The 18,715-nt window shown below is 42.0% G+C and overlaps 2 long non-coding RNA genes across 5 annotated transcripts in view; one reads left to right on the plus strand and one right to left on the minus strand.

The window, feature by feature from the left end:
* The window catches only part of LOC122191859, a 257,589-nt gene extending 239,110 nt beyond the window's left edge, over positions 1-18,479 (plus strand). For both annotated transcript variants that reach the window (XR_006182476.1, XR_006182477.1), the window contains 4 exons: positions 1,940-2,148; positions 15,257-15,405; positions 16,863-16,991; positions 18,167-18,479. This is a non-coding gene — a long non-coding RNA (uncharacterized LOC122191859). The remainder of the gene's footprint in view (positions 1-1,939; positions 2,149-15,256; positions 15,406-16,862; positions 16,992-18,166) is intronic.
* The window catches only part of LOC122191880, a 104,153-nt gene that overhangs the window by 6,753 nt on the left and 78,685 nt on the right, over positions 1-18,715 (minus strand). The window contains exons 8-10 of one of the 3 annotated variants that reach the window (XR_006182483.1): positions 18,640-18,685; positions 18,159-18,285; positions 841-1,137 (exon numbers count right to left, since the gene is read on the minus strand). This is a non-coding gene — a long non-coding RNA (uncharacterized LOC122191880). Of the gene's footprint in view, positions 1-840; positions 1,138-18,158; positions 18,286-18,639; positions 18,686-18,715 lie in introns of those variants that run through there. The other 2 variants (XR_006182482.1, XR_006182481.1) reach the window with 2 other exon arrangements.

The following is an 18,715-nucleotide window of genomic DNA, read 5'->3' on the forward strand; positions in this document are numbered from 1 at the left end:
ACATGCAGCAGTGAAAGGCCTGCTTTTTTTTCCATGCACTGAATACGCATTTCCATTTCAAGCCTCATTCCCTACAGTAATTCCACATCATGCACACATACTCCTGATTAATGTTATGGAGATAGTAAGAGGAGCATATATACATTCTATGTCTTTTTTTTTTTTTTTTGCTTGACATTTAAACAAGAACAGTGAGGGCCCAGCTTTTCCTTGTCAAAGCTTCAGAAAGCTGCTAATGGCAAATTTCCCAGGAGGTAGAAATGGAAGAAGCAGTTTTTCCAGGTTGTTTTTCACAAAGTTCACAACACGGGCTGGGAACACTATGTATCAGTTAGGCGTCCTTGTAATATTATATTCTGCAGAGATTGGCTACTGGCTTCACATCTCCATGGTCATGCAGAGATACAACATGGGGTAGCTTGAAGAACATATATCTTCCTCTGCTAAAATGGTATGAACTTATCAACACCATGGGTGTCTCATTTTTTAAAATACTTGAGGAGCAGAACGTATGTGTGACACGTTTAGTGCCAGAAGTAATGAAGTACTTTATTTGACTAGGACAGTATAAAAGAAGCTGAAAACTTATTAAAAAGTCTGGAAAACTTCATTATCGTAGGGTTTTATAAATCTATTTTATCTCCTACTAATGAGAATATAAAATAATAAAATTGCAACATAAAAGTTTCTACTTCTTTGAACCTTGAACAGACAAACTTGTTTACCAATGCTGGTTGCTTTTTAAAGAAAAAAAAAATCACACTCAAAGCTTTTCTTTTTTATCCATGAAGTTTCAGTGGGAGACAGCAACTTCTAAACAATTGGCTGAGATAGGCTGCATTTCCTTGGATGCTTTGCTTTTCTTTATTATGCTTGCATTATTTTGTTATGCAAGCAACTACCACGGCATCAGATGTTGATTTTCTTATTTCAAATTCTCTAAAAGACCAGAAGTTTGGGATCAAATTGGAAGACAGAAGGAAAAATTTAATTCTGTTTTGTTCTTAAGTCTTTCCTTTAAGCTTCAATCTATGTTGTGCTTGAAATTCAATCTTCAGATAAGGAACAGCAGCCAATCTCCTTGTTGGTTCCCCTTGGTATAAAACAGCCGATTGAGTTTCTTTTTCTCTGAAAAGACTGTAAAAAAGACAAATTAAGACTTTACTATATTATTGCTAGTTATCCCTTCTCACATTTATGTAGCTTTTTATTTACAGTGTTCGTTAAAATCTTTTCAAACTGCATGTGGAAAAAGCACCACATCAGTACTAAAAAGTATTTGTGTCAAGGTCAGTTGGAGACTGTTTGAAAAGTGTTTAATCTTGGGTCACAAAAAGCTTTAGAGCAGGATGAAGCACTCTAATTGGAAATGCAGATACTAAGTAGGGAAGGAGACTATTTTATCTTTCCTAATATTTTCTATTTCCATATTTTTTTCCAGTATTTCACTGAAGAATTAGGTCTTTTGCATCATTTTTTGGTGGTGTCTTCAAATGTCTGGCATAGAATTTGGTGTTAAAGTTCATGAAAACTAAAATGTTTTAAGGAAAACCAGATACTGGTAGACAAACAGTAATATACCATTTCCTGACTTTTAAGCCTTTGGCCTTCAAAGAGAGGGTATGCTTTGCTACTGCCACATGGAAATAGCCCCAGGATGGTCCCTAAGACGAAGGTCTTATGAATAAGAGCACAGTATCAAAGATGTGTAGGAACTGGAGAATGACAATCAAATAAGTGGTATAACACTCATATCCCTTTCTAGCCAAAAATAGAATAGTAGCTGAAAAAAGCCTGGGAGAAAGCATGGATATCAGCTCAGACTTATACATTATATATTTTAAGCCAAGCTTCACTTCTATACACCTTTTACTGGAAGTATGATCTCTTTTTTTTTCTTCTTCTTTTTTTTTTTTTTTTTTTTTTTTTCCTACTGTAGTAGAAATGCGAAATCATGACTTGAAACAATAATTGAGCTCCTGATGGGAAGGCAGGACCAACCAAGGGGAGTTCAGGTGCATGCAATTCACCTGAGTGATTGCACCTGCTAGAGCCAGGATCCATTCCTTCCCAGACCTCATTTAAGGGCTGGCAGTGGAGGAAAGGGTATCTGGCTGGAGATTCCTGTCTACTGGAGGTCCTCTAAAGGTAAGCAGTTTTTCTTCCTTTGTTTCTGTGTGCATAACTGATGCACTGGGGCTTGTTCTCATCTGCTGTAGACTAGGATTTGTGCTACTCTCCTATCATTGCTGTAGGGTTCTCTGCATTATAGCATTACAGGTCCTATTTCTTTTTCTTGCATCTGAGCTTTCTCTAAGTGATTTCCTGTCTGAGCTAATTCTTGACCTGTCACAAATGCTGTATTCTCTCAATTTTTTTTTTTTTTTTTCTTCTTTCCCTTATTTCCACCAAATGTTATCAGCAGTCCTATTTTCTTCCTCTTTTCATATGAAGAACTTTAGCCCCTTTTCTTTACTATAACAATTTCTTACGTGGTCACTGAAGAGAGTTCCAGGGCTTCACATCTGAAGTATTTAATTTCTAATACAAAATAAACAAATGTGGAAGGGATGTTGAAAAGCTATGCTGATAGCTTATCCAGAAGAAAAGGATGAAGCCTTGAATGAGCCTTCATAAAGGTGCTTATGGCCAGCAGACAATGTATGTTCACAAAGAGAATGAATCCAGGCAGTTTCTCCTGACATAAAAAGGAAGAAGTCTGAATGTCTATGGTAACTGAGCTATCTGAATCACCTTCACTAGTAGGCTCACTTGAGCACAGGATAAATGATGTGAAACAGACTAGATTTATATTCAAGGTGGATAATAACTAATAATTCAGATTCCAGAGGTTTTGAATATCTGTAAAATCAAAAGAACTGATGATTAGAAAAAGTAAAATATATATATATTTTGCTAATAAAGGCTAAGGCTGCCTACCTAGTGTCCTTGGGTCCCCCTAATTTATATATAAATATAAATATAAATATAAATATAAATATAAATATATATATATATATATATATTTCTTTACCGGACTAAAACGCTTCCACATACGTTTCATGGTTAAATACTAGCTTATTATTAACTCAGCATATCAATATAAACATGCTCAGAGTGGCATTTCTATGCCTCTGATAATACTGAGGTGGAATGTAAATATTTCAGCAGTCCATGCACTCACAAAAGCAGCAGAAAATCATAGGCAACTAACACTACACCATTCTCACTTGCTTCCTGGGTAAGCTAAGGAATTTCTCTGGCTTTTTCTTCCCTGCTGAAATGATGAGACTGGACAGTGAGGGGTCATTATTACTTTAGGGGCAAATTAATAAGAAACTATATAGAAAACATTAAAAACACTTAGTATTTATACCAGTCTGCAATAAAACTGAATGGTGGCCCTTCTCTTAAAGGGGATAAATGCTTCAATAATGCTTAATGTTCAGTTTGCAGTCACTCATCTGGAATAGCAGAAACTCAGCAATACGATTATCAATCTAAAGAGTCTGATGACAGTTTTAATTCCATTAATAGTGGACTTAGCTGCTATGAGAATTTCTTATTCTTAATGCAATTTTTCTGCTTTGAGAAGTATAGAAAGACTCAAGTTACAAGCAATGTGTTAATTCATACTGCTTATGCTCTCTGTTTGGGAACTTTATTTGCAATTTCATAGTTAATGACTCTGTGCATAAATCTACCCTGAAACTCACTACAGCAACCTATGAAAGAAATGAATGGAAAAAGATTAAATACATTATTAAATATGAACCTGAGGATATTGGTCAGTGAGGTACATTTACACACACTGTAACATTTTAGATGTTTATTTTTGAAGTTTTTTTTTAAGAAAACTGTGATATTTATGATGGTTCAATGATGATACGTTTTTGACAATGCTATCATTAGCACTGTTTTAAAACATGGTGAAAACTGTCATAGCTACTGGCATTGAATTCCTTAGCTTTTTGTTTAGGAAAGAAAGTCCGTAGCTTGTGTGGAATCTGCATGATAGAAAAGAGGAAAGTAATATAAAGAAATCTGCAGTTGAAAAGCGAAATAAGTCTGCTTTTGATTTTATGATTTAAAAGAAATTACTCTGCTTGTCAGACAGTTTGGTTAACATGATGATTTTAGTGTGTGTGGTTTTTTTTTTTGTTTGTTTTGTTTTGTTTTGTTTTTTAGGAAGCATAGTGTTATTCGTAAGACATCTGCTAACTGAAGAACCATTCGGGAACATGGGTTGTATAAGAAACAGTGTTGTCAGCAGGAGCAGGACAGCAATTGATAGCCTTTACTTTGCTCTGATGAGTCTGCAGCTTGAGTACTGTGTTTGGTTCCAGGGAACTACAGGCCTGTTAGTCTGACCTCAGTGCCAGGGAAGGTTATGGAGCAGATTGTCTTGAGGGAGATCATGCTGCATGTGCGGGATGATCGGGGGACCAGGCCTAGCCAGCATGGGTTCACCAAGGGCAGGTCCTGCTTGACCAACCTGATCTCCTTCTATGATCTAGTGACCCGTCTGCTAGACAAGGGAAAGGCTGTTGATGTGGTCTACCTAGACTTCAGCAAAGCCTTTGACACCGTCTCCCGCAGCATTCTCCTGCAGAAGCTGGCAGCCCGAGGCTTGGATGGGTACACTCTTGGCTGGGTAAGGAGCTGGCTGGAGGGCCGGGCACAGAGAGTGGTGGTGGAATGGAGTTAAATCCAGCCGGTCGTGAGTGGTGTTCCCCAGGGGTCGGTGCTGGGGCCTGTCCTCTTCAATATCTTTATTGATGACTTTGATGAGGGCATTGAGTGCACCCTCAGTAAATTTGCGGATGACACCAAATTGGCTGGAAGTGTGGATCTGCCTGGGGGTAGCGAGGCCATGCAGAGGGATCTGGACAGGCTGGAGAGCTGGGCTGAAGCCAATGGAATGAGGGTTAACAAGGCCAAATGCCGGGTCCTGCACTTCGGCTACAACAACCCCAGGCGACGCTACAGGCTTGGGGCGGTGTGGCTGGAGGACTGCGTAGAGGAAATGGACCTGGGGGTATTGATTGGTGCTCGGCTGAACATGAGCCAACAGTGTGCCCAGGTGGCCAAGAAGGCCAATGGCATCATGGCTTGCATCAGAAACGGTGTTACAAGCAGGAGCAGAGAGGTGATTGTTCCCCTGTACTCAGCACTAGTGAGGCTGCACCTTGAGTACTGTGTCCAGTTTTGGGCCCCTCACTGCAAGAAAGACATTGAGGCCCTGGAATGTGTTCAAAGGAGGGCAACAAAGCTGGTGAGGGGTCTGGAACAAAGGGCTTATGAGGAGAGGCTGAAGGAGCTGGGAATGTTGAGCCAGGAGAAGAGGAGGCTCAGGGGAGACCTCATTGCTCTTTGTAACTTCCTGAAGGGAGGTTGTAGTGAGCTGGGGGTCGGCCTCTTCTCTTGTGTCATTAGTGATAGGACCAGAGGGAATGGTTTCAAACTACTGCAGGGGAGATTCAAGCTGGACATTAGGAAGTATTACTTTTCGGAAAGAGTGGTCAGGCACTGGAATGGACTGCCCAGAGAGGTGGTGGAGTCACCGAGCCTGGGAGTGTTCAAGGAAAGACTGGATGTTGTGTTGAGGGACATGGTTTAGTGGGAGCTATTGGTGATAGGTAAATGGTTGGACTGGATAATCTTTCAGGTCTTTTCCAACCTTGGTGATTCTATGGTTTTGAGCCCCTTACTGAAGCAAGACATTAAGGTCTCTGAGCATGTCCAGGGAAGGACAACAAAGCTAGTGAAGGGTCTGGAGCACAGGCCTTATGAGGAGTGGCTGAGGGAGCTGGGATTGTTTCTTCTGGAGAAGACAAGGCTTAGGGGAGACCTCATTGCCCTCTGCAAATACTTCAAAGGAGACTGTGGTGATATGGGGATTGGCTTCTTCTCCTGTATAACTAGTGGTAGGACTAGAGGGAATGGCCTCAAGTTGCTCCAGGAGGTGTTCAGGTTGGACATCAGGAAAAATTTCTTCTCCAGAAGAGTGACCAGGTGCTGGCACAGGCTGTCCAGGGAGGTGGTAGAGTCACTGTCACTGAAAGTGCTCAAGGAACATCTAGATCCTGAAGGATGGGGAGGGCTGGGAGAAGGTCTCTGCTCAATACTGTTGGCAAACCCCCCCCCACCCCCCCTTCCTGCCTACCTTGTGTCCTTGGGTCCCCCTAAGCAATAGGTTTGCAGCATTGGATGTTAAAAGGGAGGTAAGTGAGGAAGCATGGGAAGGCTCCCCTGGGAGGTTACCAAGAGTGAGGCAGTCTACTCCATGTGTTGAAACTGCCTCTGTCAGGAAAGAAACAAGGGTGGTTGTGATAGGTGACTCCCTTCTCAGATGAACGGAGGGTTCCATTTGCAGACCAGAACCAAGTGTACTGCCTTCCTGGGGCTCAGGTCAGAGATGTAACTAGAAAACTCCTGAAACTGGTTCATTCCACTGATTACTTCCCACTACTCCTAGTTCAGTGGGCAGTGATGAAATCACTCTGAGAAGCCTATGAAAAGAGACTTCAGGGATTTAGGGTGAATAGTTCAAGAAGCAGGATCCAAATGGTGCTTTGTTCTACACTTTCTGGGGCTGTGAAAGACACGGAGTGGGCTAGGAAGAGACAGGTAATGAATAATTGGCTCAGAAGCTGATGTCAAGGTGGGAATTTTTGGGACTTTTGACCATAGGGAAGTTTACTTGGCCCCTGGCCTGTTGTCCATGGAAGGAATTCACCTGTCTCAAAGGAGGGAAATGAATCCTAGTGCAGGAGCTAGCAGGACTTATCAAGAGAACTTTAGCTATTATGGGGAAAGGGGACAAAACAGGGCTCACCAGTGATAAGCTTTGGGGAAAAATGCTGGAGGTGAGGCAGATGTCTCAGATGCAGTGCGCCTACACCAATGCATGCAGCATGGGCAATGAAGAGGAGGAGCTGGAAGTGATTGTGTGGCAGGCTGACTAAGATCTAGTTGCTGTTACTGAAACATGGTGGGACTACCTCAAGACTGGAGTGCTGAGATGGATGGCTACAGGCTTTTCAGAAGGGACAGACAAGGAAAGAAGGCAGATGGTGTGGCTCTTTATCATTCCCAAGCTCTTCAACATCAAACCATTCTTTAATATAAAGTTGATTGTCTATGGATAAGGATAGTGAAGAAGGCTTGTAGGGTGACATCTTGGTGGTGGTCTGTTATAGACCACTTAAGCAGGATAAGGAGACAGACAAGGCATTCTATAAGTAGCTTGTAGTAGCTGCACAACTGCCTGTGCTCATTCTTGTGGGTGACTTCAACTTCCCTGATATATGCTGGAAATATAATAGAGTGCAGAGGGAGCAGTCCAGGAAGCATCTAGAGTGTGTGGAAGATAGCTTCCTTACACAGCTGGTATGAGAGCCTACCAGGGTGGTGCCTTGCTAGATTTGCTCTTCACTAACAGAGAAGGACTGGTGGGGGATGTGTGAGGACTGTCTTGTGTAGAGTGTCTATGAAATTATAGAGTTCTTGTATGAACTGGACAGATCAATATGATGGGAAAGGTGTTACAACAAAGGTGTGATGATGGAAGGACCAGTTACAACAACACCAGGCAGCCCTACAGGCTTAGGGAGGAGTGGCTGGAAAGCTGCCTGATGGAAAGGGACCTTGGTGTACTGATGGACAGTCAACTGAAGATATGCCCGCAGTATACCCAGGTGGTGAAGAAGAAGGCTAATGGCATCCTGACTTGTATCAGGAATGGTACGGTGAACAAGACTAGGGAAGTAACCCTGCTTCTGTGCTCAGTGCTACTGAGGCCCAACCTTCAGCACTTGTTACAGGCTTCCTTGGGAGTTGCTCCTGAAGACCAAAGGGGTCCAGGAAGCCTGGATGCTCCACAAGATGATAATCTTAAACGCACAAGAACAGGTTGTTCCTGAGTGCTGTAAGGTGAGCTGGAGAGGAAGAAGGCCAGTGTGGATGAACCAGGAACTTTTGTTGAGACTCTGGAAGGAGGGACAGGCTACGTGGGGAGACTACAAAGAAGTTGTGAGGCATGAAGGGAGGAAGTTAGAAAGGCAAAAGTCTGGCTTGAACTCAAAGTGGCGACTGCAGTGAAAGAGAACAAGAAATCCTTTTACCAGATATATTAATGGTAAGAAGGAGAATTTTCATCCTTTATTTGATGCCGCAGGGAACTTGACCACTGTGGATAAGGAAAAGGCTGAGGTTCTCAATGACACCTGCCTTTAATAGTTGGATCAGTTATCCTCGGTGCACTTTACACCATGACTTGGAGGTCTGGGATCGAATGCAGAATACACTCCTGATGATTCAGGAAGAGGCAGTTAGAGAGCTGCTGGACTGTCACAGGGCCATGGCACCAGATGGGCTCCACCCTAGGGTGCTGGTGGAGATGACTGCTGAGCCACTTTCCACTATCTATTAGCGTTCCTGGTTATATGGAGAGGTCCCAGAGGCTTGAAGGCTTGCTGATGAGACTCCCATCTACAAGAAGGGCCATAAGGAGGGTCTGGGGAGCTACAGGCCTGTGAGCCTGATCTCAGTACCAGGGAAAGTTATAGGGCAAATCGTCTTGGGTGAGATCATGCTGCAAGTGCATAGCAATCAGGGGATCAGGCCCAGCCAGCATGGGTTCATGAATGGCAGGTTGTGCTTGACTGACCTCATCTCTTTCTAAGTCCATGTGACCAGACTGGTAGGTGAGGGAAAGACTTTTGATGTAATCTATCTAGAAGGCTTTGCTGAAGTCACAATCTCCCACAGTATTCTCCTGAGGAGACTGTTTATCCATGGCCTGGACAAGTATACTCTACTCTGGGTAAAGAACTGGCTAGAAAGTCATGTCCAGCTGGTGACCCATTACAAGTCATGTCCCCCCTGGGATCAGTACTGGGGCCCATCTTGTTCGTTGTCTTTACTGATGACTTAGATGAGGGGATTGAGTATACCCTCAGTAAGTTTGCAGGTGACACCAAGTTGGGAGGAAGGGTGTTGATCTGCTTGAGGGTAGGGAAGCCCTTCAGAGGGATTTGAATAGGCTGGATCACTGGGCTGAGGTGAATGGGATGAGGTTCAACAAGGCCAAGTGCCAGGTCCTGCACTTTGGCCACAACAACCCCATGCAATACTACAAGCTTGGGGTGGGGGGCGGACTGGCTAGATGACTGTGAAGAGGAAAGGGACCTGGGGGTGTTGACTGCTGCTTGGCTGAGCATGTGCTGACATTGTGCTCAAGTAGTCAAGAGGGCTGATGCAATCCTGGCCTGTATTAGAAATAGTGTGACCAGCAGGAGCAGGGATGATTACCTAATCATCCCCCTGTACTCAGCTCTGGTGAGCTTGCATCTTGAATACTGTGTTCAGCTTTGGGCCTCTCACTACCAGAAAGACACTGAGACCCTGGAACGTGCCCAGAGAAGGGCAATGAAACTGGTGAGGGGTCTAGAGCACAAGTCTTATGAGGAGCAGCTGAGAGAGATGAGATTGTTTAGTCTGGAGAAGAGGAGGCTCAGGGGAGATATTGTGCTCTACAGCTACCTGAAGGGAGGTTGTAATGAGGAGGGGTTTGGCCTCTTCCCCCAGGCAACAAATAGCACCTGAGGAAATGGCCACAAGTTGTGCCAGGGAAGATTTACATTAGATATTAAGAACAACTTATTCTCTCAGAGAGTGGTCAGGGACTGGAATGGCCTGACTAGAGAAGTGTGGAGTTACTTCCCCTAGTGGTGTTCAAGAGGTGTCTGGGTGAAGTGCTATGAGATATGGTTTAGTAGCTTAGTGGGTAGTAAGGGTGATGGGAGGACAGTTAGACTAGACAATCCTTTCCAACCTTGTGATTCTATGATTCTACATGTGGTACTAAGGGACATGGTTTAGTGGGCAACACTGGTAGGTTTCTAGTCTGAGTCTCACTTCATGTTTTACTGTGCAGCTTTTCCTTTTTTGTTCTAAATGTGTTTCACAGTACCTGCCCATTCAGAGGGGGCCCAAGTGAGTTAGCCTTTGATGTACAGATGAATTGGCCTTCAGGTGTTCATTTGCATTATGCATTTAACTATCTTAAGTCTGTCTGTACCATATCTATCCATACCTATATCTCTATATATCGATATCATTTATCCGTCTTAACTTTCCTTTTGCCACCTTATTCAGTTTTACTAATGAGTTTGCTCAAATCAGGGTGACATACACTAGGCAGACAGAAATTTGTCAGAACTGAACAGAAGATTGGACTAGAGCCTCCTGAGATCTCTCCCAACAGGAATTATCCTCTAGTCCTATGATCGGAAGGAACAGAAAGCCAAGGCATGGAAAGAGAAAGGATAAGATCCATTTAGACCCAGAAAAAGAGTGTCCTCATTTCATGGTGCTGCCTTATCTCTGCACTCTAAAAGAAAAAGTGCAGAAGAGGTAGGTAAGCATACAGGGCAATCTCCTTGCAAAATAATAACAACCCCAAACACTTCAGTACTGAGGAAGTCCCTGAAGCACAGGGAAATCCAGCAACAATCCCCACACTAGCAAAGAGGAAATGGTTAGAGGTAAAATCCAGCTGTGGCTTTGCACTCCTGAAAGGTGCAAACAATCATTAAGAAAATATTTCTTCATCATATATTTATGCATTAGCACTTTGAAGATGTTGAGTATGTCTGTCCCTTTAAAAAAAAAAAAAAAAAGTGAAGTTTCAAAATGTAATTTATTTATAAAGTACTACCTTATATTGATCTTAGGATCTTCCGGGAACTAAACTGTTCTAGTTTTCCCTTAATTCTTCTCTCAGATTGGTAGGAAGCCTATCATGAATGAGGAGATGCAATTCCATCAAATACAGTGTATCAATGTGCCTGGGAGGGATAGATGTAGAGTATTACTGTATCAGACTTTCTGGATACATAGTTTCATGTTAATTTAGCCATTTAAATTAAATGAGTGGAGGAATGAATAAGAATCTCAGAGGTAAACATTACCTATTATTAGCAGCTCTGCTGTCACCTCAGTGATCTAACAGAGGACATGCTGCATCCTTGGGAATGATAGAGTGGAGTGTCTGTGGGTAAGGATCAGGGGGAAGGCCTGTAAGGGTGGCATCTTGGTGGGGGTCTGTTATAGACTGCCTAATCAGGATAAAGAGTTGGATGAGGCATTCTATGAGCAGCTCATGGAAGTCACGTGATTGCCAGCACTTGTTCTGATGGGAGACTTCAACTTCCCTGATATGTGTTGGAAATATAGCGCAGAGGAAGCAGTACAGGAGGTTTCTAGTCTGTGTGGAAGATTGCTTCCTTACGCAACTGCTAGGAGAGCATACCAGGAGCGGTGCCCTGCTGGACCTGGTCTTTGCTAACAGAGAAGGACTGGTGGGAGAAGTGAAGGTTGGGGACCATCTTGGGCAGAGTGATCACAGAATTGTAGAATTCTCCATTCTTGGGAATGTCAAAAGAGTGGCCAGCAGAACTACCTTCTTGAACTTCCACAGGGTGGACTCTGATCTGTTCAGGGTGCTTGTAGTGCGGGTCCCTTGGGAGTCGCTTCTCAAGGGTAAAGGGGCCCAGGAAGCCTGGATGGTCTTCAAGAAGGAAATCTAAAAGGCACAAGAACAGGCTGTCCCTGAGTGCTGTAAGGCAAGACGTAGGGACTCATCCAACTGGTGTGGATGAGCCAGGAATTACTGTTGAGAATCGGGGAGAAAAAGAGAGTTTACGTTCTCTGGAAGAAGGGACAGGCTACCTGGGGAGATTACAAAGAAGTAGCTAAGGTATGCAGGGAGGAAGTTAGGAGGGTGAAAGCCCAACTTGAACTCATGTTGGCATCTGTAGTAAAAGACAATAAAAAAAATCCTTGTATAAATATATCAGCAGCAAAAGAAGAACCAAAGATAATTCTCCTCCTATACTTTATGCATCAGGGAATGTGGTCACTGAGGTCAAGGAGAGGGCTGAGGTCCTCAATGGTAAGGAGGATGTGGGGAACTATAGGCCTGTTAGCCTGACCTCAGTACCAGGGAAGGTCATGGAGCAAATAATCTTGAATGAGATTGCACAGCATGTGCAAAGTGTCCAGGGGATCAGGCCCAGCCAGCACGGGTTCATGAAAGGCAGGTCATGCTTGACCAACCTGATCTCCCTCTGTGATTGGGTGACCAGTCTGGTAGATGAGGGAAGGGCTGTTGATGTAGTCTTCCTAGACTTCAGCAAAGCCTTTGACATGGTCCCCCACAGGCTTCTTCTGCGGAAACTGGCTGCCCGTGGCCTGGACAGGTATACCCTTCTTTGGGTAAGGGACTGGCTACAGGGCTGTGCCCAGTGGGTAGTGGTGAATGGAGTGAAGTCCAGCTGGTGACCCATTTCAAGTGGTGCCCCCCAGGGGTCAGTACTGGGGCCCATCTTGTTTAATATCTTTATTGATGACCTAGATGAGGGGATTGAGTGCGCCCTCAGTAAGTTTGCAGATGACACCAAGCTGGGAGGTGGTGTTGATCTGCCTGAGGGTAGGGCAGCCCTTCAGAGGGATTTGAATAGGCGGGATCACTGGGCCAAAGTGAATGGAATGAGGTTCAACAAGGCCAAGTGTCAGGTCCTGCACTTTGGGCATAACAACCCCATGCAGCGTTATAGGCTTGGGAATGAGTGGCTGGATGAGTGTGAAGAAGAGAAGGACCTGGGGGTGTTGGTTGATGCTCGGCTGAACATGTGCCCAGGTGGCCAAGAGGGCCAACGGCATCCTGGCCTGCATTAGAAATAGTGTGGCCAGCAGGAGCAGGGAGGTGATCATCCCCCTCTACTCAGCACTGGTGAGGCTGCACCTTGAGTACTGTGTTCAGTTTTGGGCTCCTCACTACAGGAAAGATGGCGAGGTCCAGGAGCGTGTCCAGTGAAGGGCAACAAAACTGGTGAGGGGTCTGGAGCACAAGTCTTATGAGGAGCAGCCTCTTCTCCCAGGCAATGAGCAGGACAAGGGGTAATGGCCAAAAGTTGTATCAGAGGAGGTTTAGGTTGGACATAAGGAAGAACTATTTCTCTCAGAGAGTGGTCAGGCGCTGGAATGGCCTGCCCAGAGTGGTGTTGAAGTTGCCGTCCCTGGCAGTGTTTGAGTAGCATCTGGACGATGTGCTGTGTGATATGGTTTAGTGCTTGTGGTGGCAATGGTGACAAGGAGATGGTTGGACTAGATGATCTTACAGTTCGTTTCCAACCTTGCGATTCTGTGATTTTTGTAATCCTGTTTGGAAAAAATATTTTCTACAGTCTCAATGGCATAAGATAGAGCAGATTTAAAAAAAAAAAAAAAAAAAAAAGGTGGAAAAAGGTAATGCCTCATCAGCCATGTGATGCTAAGAACAACGTAGCTGTTAAGTCACCTGAATATTTATAGCTATTTCTCCAGAGAGAAGCACTACTAATAAACAATAGTTTATTATACTAAGAGAATTAACAAACTGATTTCATTTTCAATAGCGTCTTTGATCCTAAAGGAACAGCCAGTTTCCTATATGTCTCCCAACTGTGGGTTTTTTTTTTTTTTTTTAAAACAAAAAAAAAAAAAAAAACCCACAAGCATTCATGTTTTATGGCTTTCATCTTATTCATCCTTATTGGTTATTTAATAGAAAGGGATAAACCTGTATCTCTGTAAAACCAAAGATCGCTCTGCACTTCTGTATTCCTCCTTATTGCAAGGTCTCTGCAGGGTCTGCATACAGTGCTGTAGGGTGACTGAATTTAGTTCCAGTGATATACTATTGTCTCCTAATGTTTGTATTGTGTTAGAACCTTATATATTAAGATCTCCATCGTGCTAGATCTTGTGAAGAGATTTTGTCAGAGAAGTCAGTCCGTAGTCCTGCCAATCTACAGTCTAGGTCAGAGATGGCAATGGAAAGCTTAGTTAGTCATTAGATCCAGTGAAGTTCACACATACAGGAATAGAATTGACACAACTTAACAAATGTACCATGAAGCCTATGGAAAAATAAAGCGCAAATAATCTCTGGGCTCAGTTCTGCTATCATATAGGAAAGATTTGAAAAAGTTCAGTTATATAGTTGGGTGATGAACCACCAGAAAGCAAAACATTAGGTTACACTCCCCAAATGTCGGGCTCATATGGGATCTATAAATGGTTAGCTTTAGATCAGAATATTCTAGATTGTAACAAACTATTTACTAAAATAACTTGAGGAATTGGAGGATTACTTTGCTGAGTCAATTTTTTTTTTTTTTTTCCTTGAGTGACTGGTTCCCTTTCAGACTGAAGTCTGCTTAGCAAATATGGTGTTTTTGTGGGAATAGGTCTTCAAATTAAGCAGGGGTTTCTTAGTGCTGAGTGACAGGTCAGTAGAATTAAATTGGTCAGATATCTCAGTTGTTATGTTCTACGCAGATTTTTAGTTTGGCCAGAAATTAATAGAGGAGATGACGCTCCAACAACATTCACTTGTCTAAATCTGAACACCACTGTTATGGAAGGGCACAGCACTGAGCTAACCTCACTATGTTTGGGTAACCCTGATGCAAAGAAACGCTCCAAAATTCACTCTTTAAATTGGCTTTATGTGTCTTGCAGCCTGAAGAAAGGCAGGAGGTATATATTGTAGGCTAGCATCTGACTCCTACATATATTCCATGTCCTGAAGTTTGGATATTTAGCCAAACCTTGTCTGCAGTACTGCAGATTCCTGGCTCTAGAAATAATTTAAGCAAGCTTATGATTCTTCCTGCAAGCTGGTGTTGGACTGGAAGACAGATATGAAGAAGGAAGAAATTCAAATTGAATTGAATAGATATTCTAATTATTTTTGAATACGAATGAGGTCAATACTGATTTTCAGTTTAAGTATTAATCTTCTCAGCAGTGTGTGCAAGGGTATTACATATCTCATCTGTGTTCAGAATAAGATATATTTGTCTGCCAGTTCTTCTATTACTTTGGCCTCTGTAATAACAAGTAATGCCCTCTCAAATTACACTTTCTGCTACTAGAAAATTATGACATAGATGCTGTCACTGAAACCTGGGGGGGATTATTTCCACAAGTAGAGTGAGACTATCAGCATGTACAAGCTGCTCAAGCTGCATGGGATTCTAAGCAATCTGACTGAGCTCCACATGTCCCTGTTCACTGTAGTTGGACGTGACATTTAAGGGTCTCTTCCAACTCAATTCTGTGATTCTATGACATATTCTTAAGAAATGCATGTGTGTACATGTGGCTTAAACGGCTTCTTTTTCTTTTTTTTTTTTTCCCCCAGATCAGGCTTAACGCTGCATCTGAATTAAAGCAATCTTCATTTTTATGAAGCTTTTGAATTCTTTGGAAGTAGATGGATTTATAAATCCAGAGCTGGAACAAAATTAATTGTGAACCTTAAAAGAGAGACTATACTTCCAAAACATGAGGGTAAGTATGACCTTACTGTAAAACTATGTGCTCTAGCCTCTGGGTAAAAGTGGTGCATGAGAGGTTTATTTATGTTTAGGGGTGTAAATAAACAGTAAGCATTTGGACACTTCTAATATTTCAAATGGAGTCTGCCAGCAGTCTTTTATTTCTGTTATGGCTTCAGGACATTAAGACCACGGAAACACAGCTAAATTAAATGTTGCAAATGCAGAAGTATTTGTGGCACTCCTTGCTCTCTGAGGGCCTCGATTCAATTGAACGTGTGCTTTACTTAGAGGTAGACATAGCAGCAGTCTGGCATGCTACCCTCAGACTAAACTGTTTTCCTAAGTAGAGGTGGCAGAACCAGGTCCTTAGTTTTAATCGATCTGATGTTTAAACAAGGGTAACCCTGTATTGATCACAACTAGCTTGAAAATTATACTGAATGCCTTTATACAAATACAGTGGGATTTTTTTAAGCTGTAGGAGTAAAACTATTTTGCTCATGGAGACACAGTAGATTTTACAGGGGTAAAATATGCCTGAAAGCATGTGGGCCATAAGGACAATCAATTATGAGAAAGTCATCCTTTCCACATGTAACTTTTCCAAATCTCAAGCCTTTCTTACTGTATTACTTGGAAAATGTCAAAACAATAACAGCAAAATTCCCCAGGTAACACCTGAAGTCGCAATAGTCAATTGTTGTTTTCACACTTTCTGTGATCAATTGGTTTCTATACACAGGGACAAAATTAACATATATAGATACAGTCTCTGCACTTAGCCCAGAAGCAACTTGTATGATTGAAAGAGGCTGTACTGGAGTGGCAAACTCTGTATATTATACCCTTCATAGCATTCTGCTGTAGTCCAAGCACAGGCAGAGAGCCATATAAATTCCACATTAATACTCTCTGAAGTTAAATGTGATAACGTACAAGCACTTGGATGCTCCACTAATCACTATTTTGTACAATATTCCAGTAATTCATCAAGGAATTATGAGTTCTGTGCTTTCTTCAAGCTGAGAATGCTTGAACCTATATCTTTCATATGTTATGGAAGTGCTTAGGCCATGAGGTATTTTGGTTAACTTGTTCTCCACCCTTTCTCTTGAAGTACAGCCAGAAATGCTGTATCGTGGGCCAGAAGGAGTACAGCCAAGAAGAAACCTGACTCTAGCTTAAGGTTCAGGCATTTCATTAGAAAAGGAAGAAAAAGAGCCAGCGATGCCAGCTTTTGATGAGCTTCCCTCATACGTGTGCACACTATATAACTGTTAGAACAGTCCTGAGAGCAGGGTAAGGGCCATGAAGTCCATCATTAGCAACTCAGCTGAGAAGATAGCTAATATGTACTGTAGTTGTGTGCTTGTAATAGCTCTGTGAAATACAGTTTCAATAAACCTTATGTTATTTCTCATGTCTATAGGTAACATTGTAGCATTTGTTTTTTCTGTTTTCTTTTAGTTACCAAGTGGTTCCTGTTACCAAGTGCTTGGTTGCCAATCAAATCATCGCCTTCTAGTTATTGCACATTTGGAAGACAGTTTACTTAGGCTATTTATTAAGGAAATACAGCACCCCACTTAGTACCTGGTATGCTACGTATAGTTCCCTATCTGGGAACTATACATAATACTTAAATTCCATAAAATCACTGTTTATATAAAGGGTTCCCTTTCATTCAATTTGGCAGCTATCAACATTGTGTCTTAAGAACACTGCTTTGTAGTGCTGCAGGCCTCATTCACTTGCCTTCCGCAGAGAAGCAGAAGCCTTATTTGATCTACAAGAATGGACATTTACACAGTCTGCATTTAAATGTTTATGCACATATACATACAACCATACAATTGCTCAGGTTGGAAAAAGACCTTAAAAATCAAGTCCAACTGCAACATAATCATACTGCTCTAACAGCCCTCTGCTACCTCATACCCCTGAGCACCATATCCAAACAGTTCTTAAATGTACATGTATTCACAGGAAATTCTTCTATCCATAACCAACCAACATTCCCACTTAATAGTGAAGAATTAGACTCTGAGAATATTGGTCTATAGGGAAGAAGTTTAATCCTGTCTGAAGTACAAAACATCCTATTGAATCTCCTTCAGCTTTGCTGCATATGCAATTAGTAATTCGAGATTCAGAAAACAGAAACAAATAAGAGGAAGCTCAACAAATAGAACTTTGCTTGAGAAACAGAAAAATAAAATCTCCCTAAGGTATTACATGAAAGACAGTGGAAAATCTTGACCTTTCTGCGGTCAGCATTATGTTTAGACAATACTGTATATGATATGATCTCTTAGTGGGGCATCTTGTCAAGGGTCAGCTGCTCACAAAGATGGTTAACATTTACTGGCATGCACAAAATGGGCACTGCAAAACCTCAGTCAACTGGAAACCCTTGTCAGTTGGATGCCTAATTAGATTACTTCAGCTTAATTACATATTGTATTTAATAACAATTTAACAGAGGCTAATATACTTCACATGTCTTGGTCTCAAAATGATACTTTGCCCAAGATAGTCTATATGTCTTACTCAGTTTCCACAAAATATATTACTGTATTACACCTAATCTCATTTGTGAAATATGATGTCAACTATTTATTCCAATTTTTGAACAAAAAGTGAATAGTTGCTATACCAATTGTTACATCACAACATGTTTAATATAGCATACATATTACATCATAACAGTTCAAAACAATGATGGTTGATGTTTTAGGTAATTTTTTTTTTTTTTTTTTTTACCTGTGCAGTAAACGCAGGGGAAAACATCCTTAAGAAACCTTGAAAACTGCAGCCTTCCTGCTGAGACATGGTTTGACATTGAGTTCAAGAACAGCAGACAGATCTTCTGGACTATTTTCAAACTAAGCTGAGGAAAACGAAAATAAGAACACAAAAAGAAAGAACCAAATGCATTTAAGTTGTATAATTGATTTTTATAAGAATTTGCTCATTTCAACTGTGTTAAAATAGAGTTCTTCTCTGTTCATGTATGAGCTCTTCCCCGAACATTGTTACTTTACTCTGGAGTGGCCTAAAGAAAATAAAGTGTATAATGGCCTACTGATTTGCTCTGTGTTTTGATACTTGTACATATGTAATTATTCATGATAGAAGCTCTGTGACCTGTGTTGGGTAAAGCAATGCTTGACAGAGGTCTCTGCCAGGCATTTTTAGGGATTTGGGCACAAACAGAAGCAATGGAGACAGATGGATCTCTAACCTGTACTTCTGAGACGTTCCTCAGACCATCAGGGAACAGTGGGCAACTGCAAGAAAGAACAGGCCTTTGCAGTAAT

The sequence above is a fragment of the Lagopus leucura genome, unplaced genomic scaffold, assembly GCF_019238085.1.
Source record: "Lagopus leucura isolate 7727_CA_CO unplaced genomic scaffold, USGS_WTPT01 Super-Scaffold_73, whole genome shotgun sequence".
NCBI lineage: Eukaryota > Metazoa > Chordata > Aves > Galliformes > Phasianidae > Lagopus > Lagopus leucura.